The sequence below is a fragment of the Rattus norvegicus genome, chromosome 3 (assembly GCF_036323735.1).
Source record: "Rattus norvegicus strain BN/NHsdMcwi chromosome 3, GRCr8, whole genome shotgun sequence".
Lineage (NCBI taxonomy): Eukaryota > Metazoa > Chordata > Mammalia > Rodentia > Muridae > Rattus > Rattus norvegicus.
The window spans coordinates 169659813-169668975 of NC_086021.1; the positions used below are offsets into that span (position 1 = coordinate 169659813).

At 50.6% G+C, this 9163-nt stretch overlaps 1 long non-coding RNA gene across 13 annotated transcripts in view; it reads right to left on the bottom strand.

The window, feature by feature from the left end:
- The window catches only part of LOC102550999 (uncharacterized), a 64785-nt gene that overhangs the window by 25446 nt on the left and 30176 nt on the right, over window positions 1-9163 (bottom strand). For 5 of the 13 annotated variants that reach the window (XR_010065017.1, XR_001837346.3, XR_010065021.1 and 2 more), the window contains one exon: window positions 7510-7624. The exons of 2 other annotated variants lie outside the window; for them this stretch is intronic. This is a non-coding gene — a long non-coding RNA (uncharacterized LOC102550999). Of the gene's footprint in view, window positions 1-2; window positions 6969-7509; window positions 7625-8530; window positions 8587-9163 lie in introns of those variants that run through there. 6 more of the 13 variants (XR_010065016.1, XR_001837344.3, XR_591818.4 and 3 more) reach the window with 3 other exon arrangements.

Here is a 9163-nt window from a genome sequence, read left to right on the forward strand (position 1 = left end):
ACGGGGAAATGGGAGAGGGCAAAGAGGTTAGCAAGTGCAAACCGCCAAGCAGAGGACGGGAATGTGTTAGCTAAGGGGAGCGCTGAGGGAGTGTGGTTTTACCTTCAGAATCAACACGTGCAAAGTCCCTGGGGCAGAACTCAATTAAAAGAAAAAGACACTGGAGTGTAGGGGGAGGGTGACTAGAATCAGCCAAGGATGAGGAAGTGCTCGGCTGGTGTGTTTATTACAGAAGGTGCCCCGTATCTCTCCCCTTCCCACAAGAAGCAGGTGCCAATCGAGTACAGTTTAATTCTCTCAACTGAGAAAGATACAGGAAAAGCAAGCAGGAAGGTGTTACACCCCAGGAACGAGTACCAGTGACAAACCCCTCCGACGCCAGGGCTTGAAGGGACAAGATGGGAAGGAAGAAGAGATATAGCAGCTATGGCTCTCGTCCCCAAGACCCTACCATCCTTAGTACCCAGCATGGAAATCTCATTGGTTGAACCATCCAGACTTTGGGAGACAAGGGAGCCTGTGACATCGAACCATCGGTCAATGCAAGGCTGTGCTAGTAGAGGGACTGATGGGAGATAGGAGTGGTAGTCGTGCATAAGACCTAGCTAGCGCCCTGTCCGTAGAGGATGGGCAGGCTTCAGAGGAGGTCAGACCATGGTAGAGACCTGACTGGGACCAGCTCCCTCAAGAGACCGCCCCCTGTGTCATTCCCTTCTACCTGTGGCTTCAGCTTAGCCTTTCCCAGCAGCAGGCATCCTTTATGAAAGCCCACGAGGTTGACGCTGCTCTTTACCGTGCTAAGAACGGAGCCCAACGCATCACCATTCCATTCTCACTCTTTCGTGAGTCTATAGGGAGGTTTTCCAGGAGCTGCCTGCTGCCGGAGTGGCCTATACCACTGCTCCCTACCTTCTTCTTTTGAGACAGGATTTCTGAGACAAGAATCTGGAGTCCACTAATTCTGCTAGACTGGCCCAGGGGTCCTGGGGTTGCAGCCACACACTGCAGTGCTTTTTTTTAACACAGGTGCTGAGGGTCCGAACTCGAGTTCTTATGCTTGCCCAGTAATCTCTACCCCCTGAACCACTACCCCACCCTCATCTCTGCTTTTGTTGAAAATATTGTTTATACCCACTTGAAATAGATCTGTGACTGTTATTTTAAATAAACAAGTAGATTTTTAAGTGTCTGATTTTTAAATATCAGTAGGTGTGACTCCCATGAACAAAAGTCGTGAGGAGATGTTAGCAATTTTCAGATACATAAAGGGTCCTGAAACCAAGAACTTCGGCACCAAGATACTCAGAACATCTAAGGAGGACGTGTAGTTTACCCTTTTTTTTTTTTTTGTACCATGTATGGATGTTTTGCCTGCCCATGTCTGTCTGTGCACCACATGCACACAATGCCTGCAAAGGCCAGAGAAGGGCATTGGCTCCCCCCTGGAACTGCAATTAAAGATGGCCGTGCACAACCATGTGGTTGCTGGGAATTGAACCCAGGTTCTCTGGAAGAGCAGCCAGTGCTCTGAACCACCGAGCAAGCTCTGTAGCCCCTTGCACTAATGAAGAGACAGCTACAGCTCAGAGACGGGCTGAGGGCTCCTGGGGTCACGCGGGTGCCTGGCAGTTTGACACAGTTCTCTGACACCAAGCTTCGTGTGCACGCAGACCGTTCCTCTCATGCATCAAAGGGACAGGGAAATGGTGCATGGTGGGACGGCACCTGTCTCCTGTCACCTCCTCCCCAGAGGGAAAATGTCAGGGATGGATGGATGTCAATGATCAGCTACAAATGGTCCCTCTATGTGGCCATGTTAATCAGCTTCCACCAGCCAGGATTTGACCAGTTTGAAAGGTTTATAGCAACAATGTGAGTTTGATTTATTTCTCCTTAATAAAAAAGTGATAAGTGAGGCTTGCGTCTATCACCCTGTTTATCACTCAGGGTGATTTATTAACTAATTTAGACTTGTGTGGCCACTGGTTCCAAATGTGGACAGTTGGGGGGGAAGTGAGGTCAAATGTGTCTCTCAGGGCTGCCCTGGCTATGTCTGGTGCCTCCCACGCAAGCCTCGCCACTCACATACACACAAGCAAGGAAAAGCTCTCGCATCTGAGTGTCAAGGTTCTGGAGAGAGTGGTGAGGAAAAGAAGAGAGATGGATGGCCGTCTGGTCTCATCTTTTCTCTCTGAAGAAATCAGGTCTGGTAGTGTGTTCTGTTGATCACAGGCTCTCTCCCCACAGCTGTCTCTCCTTGGGCTGCAACTGGTCCCCTGCTAAGCCAAGGAACTTCCAAGTGAAGGCTCAGAGAGGACATGACTTCTCAAAGATGGTGGGTATTCCACCCAGACTCACTGAGAGCTATCCATACATGAAGCTCCCCGCCAGCCCCCTTTGCCCTGCATACAAGGAGAGCTGGAGACAGAAGCCTCTCTGTTACCAATCAAATGCTCCTCCCTTGAAAGCCCATAGTGGTGGATGGTGTGGCTGGACTAAACACACCCTATCATGGTCAGATTCCCTCTAGCCCTCCAGAAAGCATAGAGGATAACGTTAAAACAAGTCAGCATCTTCCTTAAAACTTGGATCTGTGATAGGGAAACTCCGAGAGCCACTTGTATAAGAACACAATGCAGTTGCTAATTAAATTGAAGTGTGTGGCATTTCGAACAGAAGCATTTGTTGGGAAATTAATCACTCAACCAATAACTTACCCCAGTAACTATGTGGGGATCCCAATATCTAACCAGACAAGAACATGAACATGGGAGCTTCCATTCATTCCCCAACTGGAAGCAATTCAAAGCACAGACCAAGGTTGGGGATTTAGCTCAGTGGTAGAGCGCTTGCCTAGCAAGGCCCTGGGTTCGGTCCCCAGCTCTGGAAAAAAAAAAGTGAAAGAATCAAAGCATAGACCAGGATGTTGTCAAAAGAAGTGGCAGAGGTAATGAGAAGGAAAAAGATATCCATTAACCTGCCAGGACTCTCAAGGTGGTGGTGGTGACAGTGGTGATGGTGGTGGTGACGGTGGTGGTGGTGGTGATGGTGATGATGGTGGTGATGGTGGTGATGGTGATGGTGATGGTGATGATGGTGGTGGTGGTGATGGTAGTTGTGGTGGTGGTGATGGTATGGTGATGATGATGGTGGTGGTGTGGTGGTGGTGGTGGTGGTGGTGGTGGTGGTGGTGGTGGTGGTGGTGGTGGTGGTGGTGATGGTAGTTGTGGTGGTGGTGGTGGTGATGGTGATGGTGATGATGGTGGTGGTGGTGATGGTGGTGGTGATGGTGGTGGTGGTGATGATAGTTGTGGTGGTGGTGATGGTGATGGTGATGATGGTGGTGTGGTGGTGGTGGTGGTGGTGGTGGTGGTGGTGGTGGTGGTGGTGGTGATGATAGTTGTGGTGGTGGTGATGGTGATGGTGATGATGGTGGTGTGGTGGTGGTGGTGGTGGTGGTGGTGGTGGTGATGATAGTTGTGGTGGTGGTGATGGTGATGATGGTGCTGGTGGTGGTGGTGGTAGTGGTAGTGACGGTGGTGATGGTGGTGATCATAACAATGATGATGACTGGGGAGGGGAACAAGCAAAGACTTTTCTAGACCTGGCCCTCTCATCCTCAGTGAACGCTACTGATCCTCAGGCCGGATCACTGTGCTGTGAGAGCTGACCTGTGTCACACAGTGTATTTAGCAGTATCCCGGCCTCCACCCACTGGGTGCCAGGAGCAGTCCTTCCCAGCATAGGGATCAAAATGCCTCCACACATTGCTCATGTCCCCAGGGATGAAATCAGTCCCCAAACGTGAGACCCACTGGTCTAGACAACATGAGAGATGTTTGGATGAGCAGGGCATCCCAGGGATACACAGCTAAGTGTGTGAATGCAGAAGAAGCATTGAGCAGTGTCTCCAGGCTGACAGCTGTGGTTACCTCTAGGGGAAGGGTGGGAGTGTGGGCGGGAAGAGGGGAAGAGAGACGTTTTTCACTGTACATTTGATAATAAGAATTCGTGTGTGTGTGTGTGTGTGTGTGTGTGTGTGTGTGCGCGCGCGCACCCCTAGGACCTGTGAAATGGGAGGGTGGGAAGAGGGAGGAAGGAAAAATTGGAGGGAGGAAGGAAATCCAGGCCTGAGACTGATCTTCAGAGACTGAGTTTCTATGAGTCCCATGCCTGCTGCCTTAGGGTCTCTGGTCCTTGGTGTCCCCAAAATCTCAGAAGACCACTCTTGCTGTGTCCTCAGTGAGGGAGTCCCAAGGTGACCTGGCCCGCTCCCCCCTCTAGGCCACCCTTCCCTCCCACACAGCCCAGTCTTTGCACAAAGGAAAGAAGAGCAGGGTGGGGGTGGGGGTGGGGGTAATTGCTCCCTCTCCCTCTCTGCAGCTGATTGTGCTCCTGACAGGGTGGGGGGAGGGGGGTCTGGTCAGCTACCCTGGCTCTACTCACGCTGAGGACTTAGTTGGGTTGATTAAATAATTACACAGGGTACTGAGTAATCACCACTCGAGAAGCAGAAGCACCTTCAGAGGGAGGCCCCATTAGTGATTTGGGGGCGTGTGAGTGTGTCTGTCTTCTCCCTGTGATAAAATTACCACCCGAAGACCTTGCTTGCAAAAATACACGCATGGCCCCCAGCTCCTTCTAGGCGGATGGCAGAACTCCCAGGTTGGCAGCATCTAAAGCTGAGGTTCAGACAGAGTTTGTGGCCTACAATGACGGTCCAGTGGCGGTGTGCAGCCAAGTCCAGCAGGGACCTGTAGCAGAGGTGGCCCTAGGCCAGCAAATGCAAACAGGACACAGAGCAGACCGAGGCTAGAGAGGGTGTACTGGTTGTCACCCTTTTGTTTCGTGATCCCACTGGGATTATTTCTGCTTTTCCGTTTTGGAATACAAATCTGCAAACAGCCACAGGAGCTCGCCTAAAATCTTGTGCCAAGATGAGAAGTCGCCTAGCAGCTGCTGTCCGTATACTCTTTCCCCCTCCCCCAACCCCACCACCACTCGAGGCCGGGGGCTACTGTGGGGGAGAAACAAACCCAGACAATCACCAGAGTGCCACCCATTCTAGGACAAAGGAACATTCCCCCAGAGAGTACCTGAATGTCCCCGGAGCTCAGCTCATTAGACATTCAGCTACCTGCCCACTGCCTATTGGTTCACCAACACCGTGGCAGCCCAAGTTCATTCACAGGATTAGTCTCTCCAGCAGAAGAGGAGCAGCCAAAAGGCCATTAAATTTAAATGCTTGGGTCGGCAAGATGGCTCAGTGGTTGCCCAGCCTGATGACCTGAGTTCAGTCCCCAAAACCCACATTATAGAAGGAGAAAACTGAGTCCTGAAAGCTATCCTTGAGCCCCACATTCACATCGAGACACCCACACGATGAATGAGTGTTGGGAATGTTAAATTAAGTGCTGGAGGAGGGAGGAGGGAAGGGTACCAGTAGAAACGATGCTCGGTTGGACAGCGGTGGCACTCGACTTTAATCCCGGCACTCGGGAGGCAGAGGCAGGTGGATCTCTGTGAGTTTGAGACCAGACTGGACTACAGAGTAAGTTCCAGAACAGCCATGGTGACATAGAGAAACCCTGTCTCAAAAACTGAAAGAAGAGGAGATGGGAGAGGAGGAAGAAGAGGAGGAAGAGGGGAGGAGGAAGAGGAGGAAGAGGGGAGGAGGAGGAGGAAGAGGAGGAAGAGGAAAAGAACTGATGTACATCCAGGCAGGTTCCCACACCTCATGCCCAAGGACCTTGGATCATTCGTAGTGCATCCTATTTGGAGATTTGACCTAAAAGGAAGAACTAGATGAGTTGCTGCATCTGAGAAGTGCGAGGTGACCCTGACAGGAAGCTCACAGCACCCTAATCCTTGGGGGCAGCTGTTAAGTGATCAGAGCAATAGTGCCAGCGCCCTGAGCCAGGTCCCTGGGCAGCCACTTCTCACTGCCCGGCTAGAAATGGATATCACCCTGGCAGGAGATGTAGTATTTGGGCTTTCAGGTTCTATAGTTGAGCCTCACTCCAGCCTGACTTCTGCTTCCCAAGCCTCCAAGATATCCGTAGTCAGCCCAGCCTCATGCATGCCTCTGCCACAGGGACCATCAACGAACATCACCAAACCTCAAACCCTGGCTGAGATCAAGCCCTACCTCTCCTACTTGTTTCCGGTAAATGCCGAAATGGGACAAAAGACCGATACCATGTGTGATGACACCTTGAGGAGCACGCCCAGCCCCAGCTCCGTGTCCTCGTCAGCATATCAGCAGATGTATCAGGAACATTATGGGTATGGAAGAGGCGGGGGACAGGGCTCACTAGACCCTGGAGGAGAGTGGAGCCCATGGTGATTCTGATCACCAGTGGGTGCCTCGCAGCCCTCAGACGTTCCGAATGTCTGGGTTCTCGGTAGGCTCCACGCACACACGCACAGAGCCATAACCTGCCAACCGTGCTGAGCAAGAAGAAGGTGTGATATAGCTCTCTGCTGGGGACCTGGAGCCCCGTGCCGGGAGAGGCATTTTATCTCTCAAGTAGCACAATATGCACAGCAACAAAGACAGAAAATAAAAGAAGTAGAAGGGACAGGATGGGAGAGGGAAATAGCAAAGTCAGTGGAATGAGAACAAGGATCCGAGTCTGATCCCCTGTGCCCACGTCAGAAGCTGGGTGTGGTGGCAGGCATTTGTAATCCCAGCTCAGGAGAGGCAGAGGCAGGCAGATCCTCAGACCTCACTGGCCAGCCAGGCCAACCTAATGGAGGGAGGAGCCCCAGGTCCAAGGGAGAGTCCCAGGAGAATGACTCTGAAGACTGACACCCAAGAATCACACCTAGGTTTATGTGACCGTCTGCTTCCTCTTGAGGACAGGAAGTGACATTTTACAAACTCATGAATCTCCTACCCAGTGCTCAAAACTCCACATAACAGCTGCAAGGACACCACAGGGTGCATATCAGTCTTCTGGTCTTTCCTGTTTTAAAAAGGAAAACTCTTAGAAAGCCCAGAGCTCTTCTACCCTCCCATGTCTGACCCTGGGCAAAACCATCATGACCACAACTGATAATTCCCAAGCTCCTCCTGTGCAAGTTTTGGTCATTTCTTCCTCGTGGAAACTCAAAGAGGTCAGTACTAGCTTACCTGCTTCATAAGGACAACAAAGTTAAACGCTTACCCAAAGAGAGAGGTGACAAAGCCTAGACTTGGCAGTCGGAACGAAGCTCCAACCCCCCAAGCCTGGGCCTTGCCACTTCGAACCTACAAACTTCTTATCTGTCTCTATCAGCTTTCTGATGTGAAAAGCAAAGGCCAAAATAGCTCTGCCCAGAAACCACTCTGAAAAGTAAGCGCCCACGGCGTGGCACAAGAAGGGTGCTCGTGCTATTGTGGGTGAGCACAGGACAGTCGTACTAAAGCTCTGGACTTACCCACAGCCCTGGCCCGGCACCCGCTCCCAGTTCTCTACTTGGAGCCCTTCTCTCACCCCTTCCACGTTTCTCCCAGGCCTGGCTTACCCACTGGGTCACCCAGTCCTGTGGGCGTAGCTGCCATAACTCAGAAGACAGTTTCAAGGCTGCCATCACTGAGAGGACAGGGCAGAGGCAGAAAGGCCACTCGGGACCCTGCAGACTGAAAGAGGAAAGCTGTGTGAATGGATGGGGTAAAAAAAAAAAAAAAACCTCCCATGCAAATGACCACAGCGCCACCTGGTGGTCACACGGTGTTTCTTGTACAAGTACATTATACACATTCGGCAAACTGTCGTTTTAGGGCTGGAGAGATGGTTTCGCAGGTAAGAGCGCTGGCTGCTCATGCAGACCACCCAGGTTTAATTCCCAGCGCCCACGTGGCAGCTCACAACTGTCCGTAAGTCACAGTCCTAGGGGGATCCGACACCCTCTTTTTACCTCCAAGGGCACCAGGCAGACACATGCTGGACAGGCATACACCCAGCAAAAACATTCACACACATTTAAAAACCTAATAAAGTAATCCTAAGTGAACAAATAAACTGATGTCCTAATACCAACCTCTTTGATAGGCTGAGTTCATCTGTTTACTTTTGTTTTGGTTTGGTTTGGTTTTGGTTTTTTTTAATTCTAACCACTGTCTAAAGAATCGCGGGGGCTGAAGATGGCTGTTGGTAAAGAATGTCCCTTCTAGGTACAAGGAACTGAATTCAATCCCCAGAACTCACATTTAAAAACAGTCACCATGTGTGGTGACCCATTCTTTACTCTCAGCCTTAGAGAGACAGAGACAAGTGGATCTCCATGAGTTCAAGACCAAGCCTTAGAGAGACAGAGACAAGTGGATCTCCATGAGTTCAAGACCAACCTGATCTACATAGTGGGTTCCAGGTCAGCCATGGCTAAATAGTGAGACCCTGTCCCAATTATGACAATATAGTAGTAGTAGTAGTAGTAGTAGTAGTAGTAGTAGTAGTAGTAGTAGATGAAGCATCAGGCACAGTGGCGTACACTTAATAGCAGCTTTGGGGAAGCAGAGACAGGTGGATCCTTGGGGCAGCCTCACCTATTTGATGAGCTCCAATAAGAGTTCCTGTCCTCACAGCACAGGGTAGACAGTTCCTGGGAAGCAAGACACAAAATCCACTGCTGGCCTCCAAAGGCATGTAGACCTGCGCGCGCGCACACACACACACACACACACACACACACACACCTGCATGTATATACACACACCTGCACATATATACATGTACATATACACACTTGCACCTGAACGCACCTACACATATATATACACACACTCCTGCACATACATATACACACACACCCATGTACATACACATACACTTGCACATGCACACACCTGCACACACACACACACACACACACACACACACACACACTTTTTCAATTTTAAAAACATTTAAAAAAGGGAGTCATTATCCTTTTTACAAACAAGAATCCTGAGCTCAAAGACTCGGTTACTCGGAGCGGGCATCCAGGGAGCGGCAGGCGGGGCCATGCTTTCTTGAAGGAAGTGTGCAGAGTCTCTGGATAAATGAAGCTCGTGAACAAGACGGACCTTAACTAAATAATCACGCAACGGTAACAAGGAACCTGAAGGAACGATATATAAAATGTACCTACCTGGCCCAGGGCTCAGGGAGAGGTTCTCCCATAGAAGCCACACATTAAA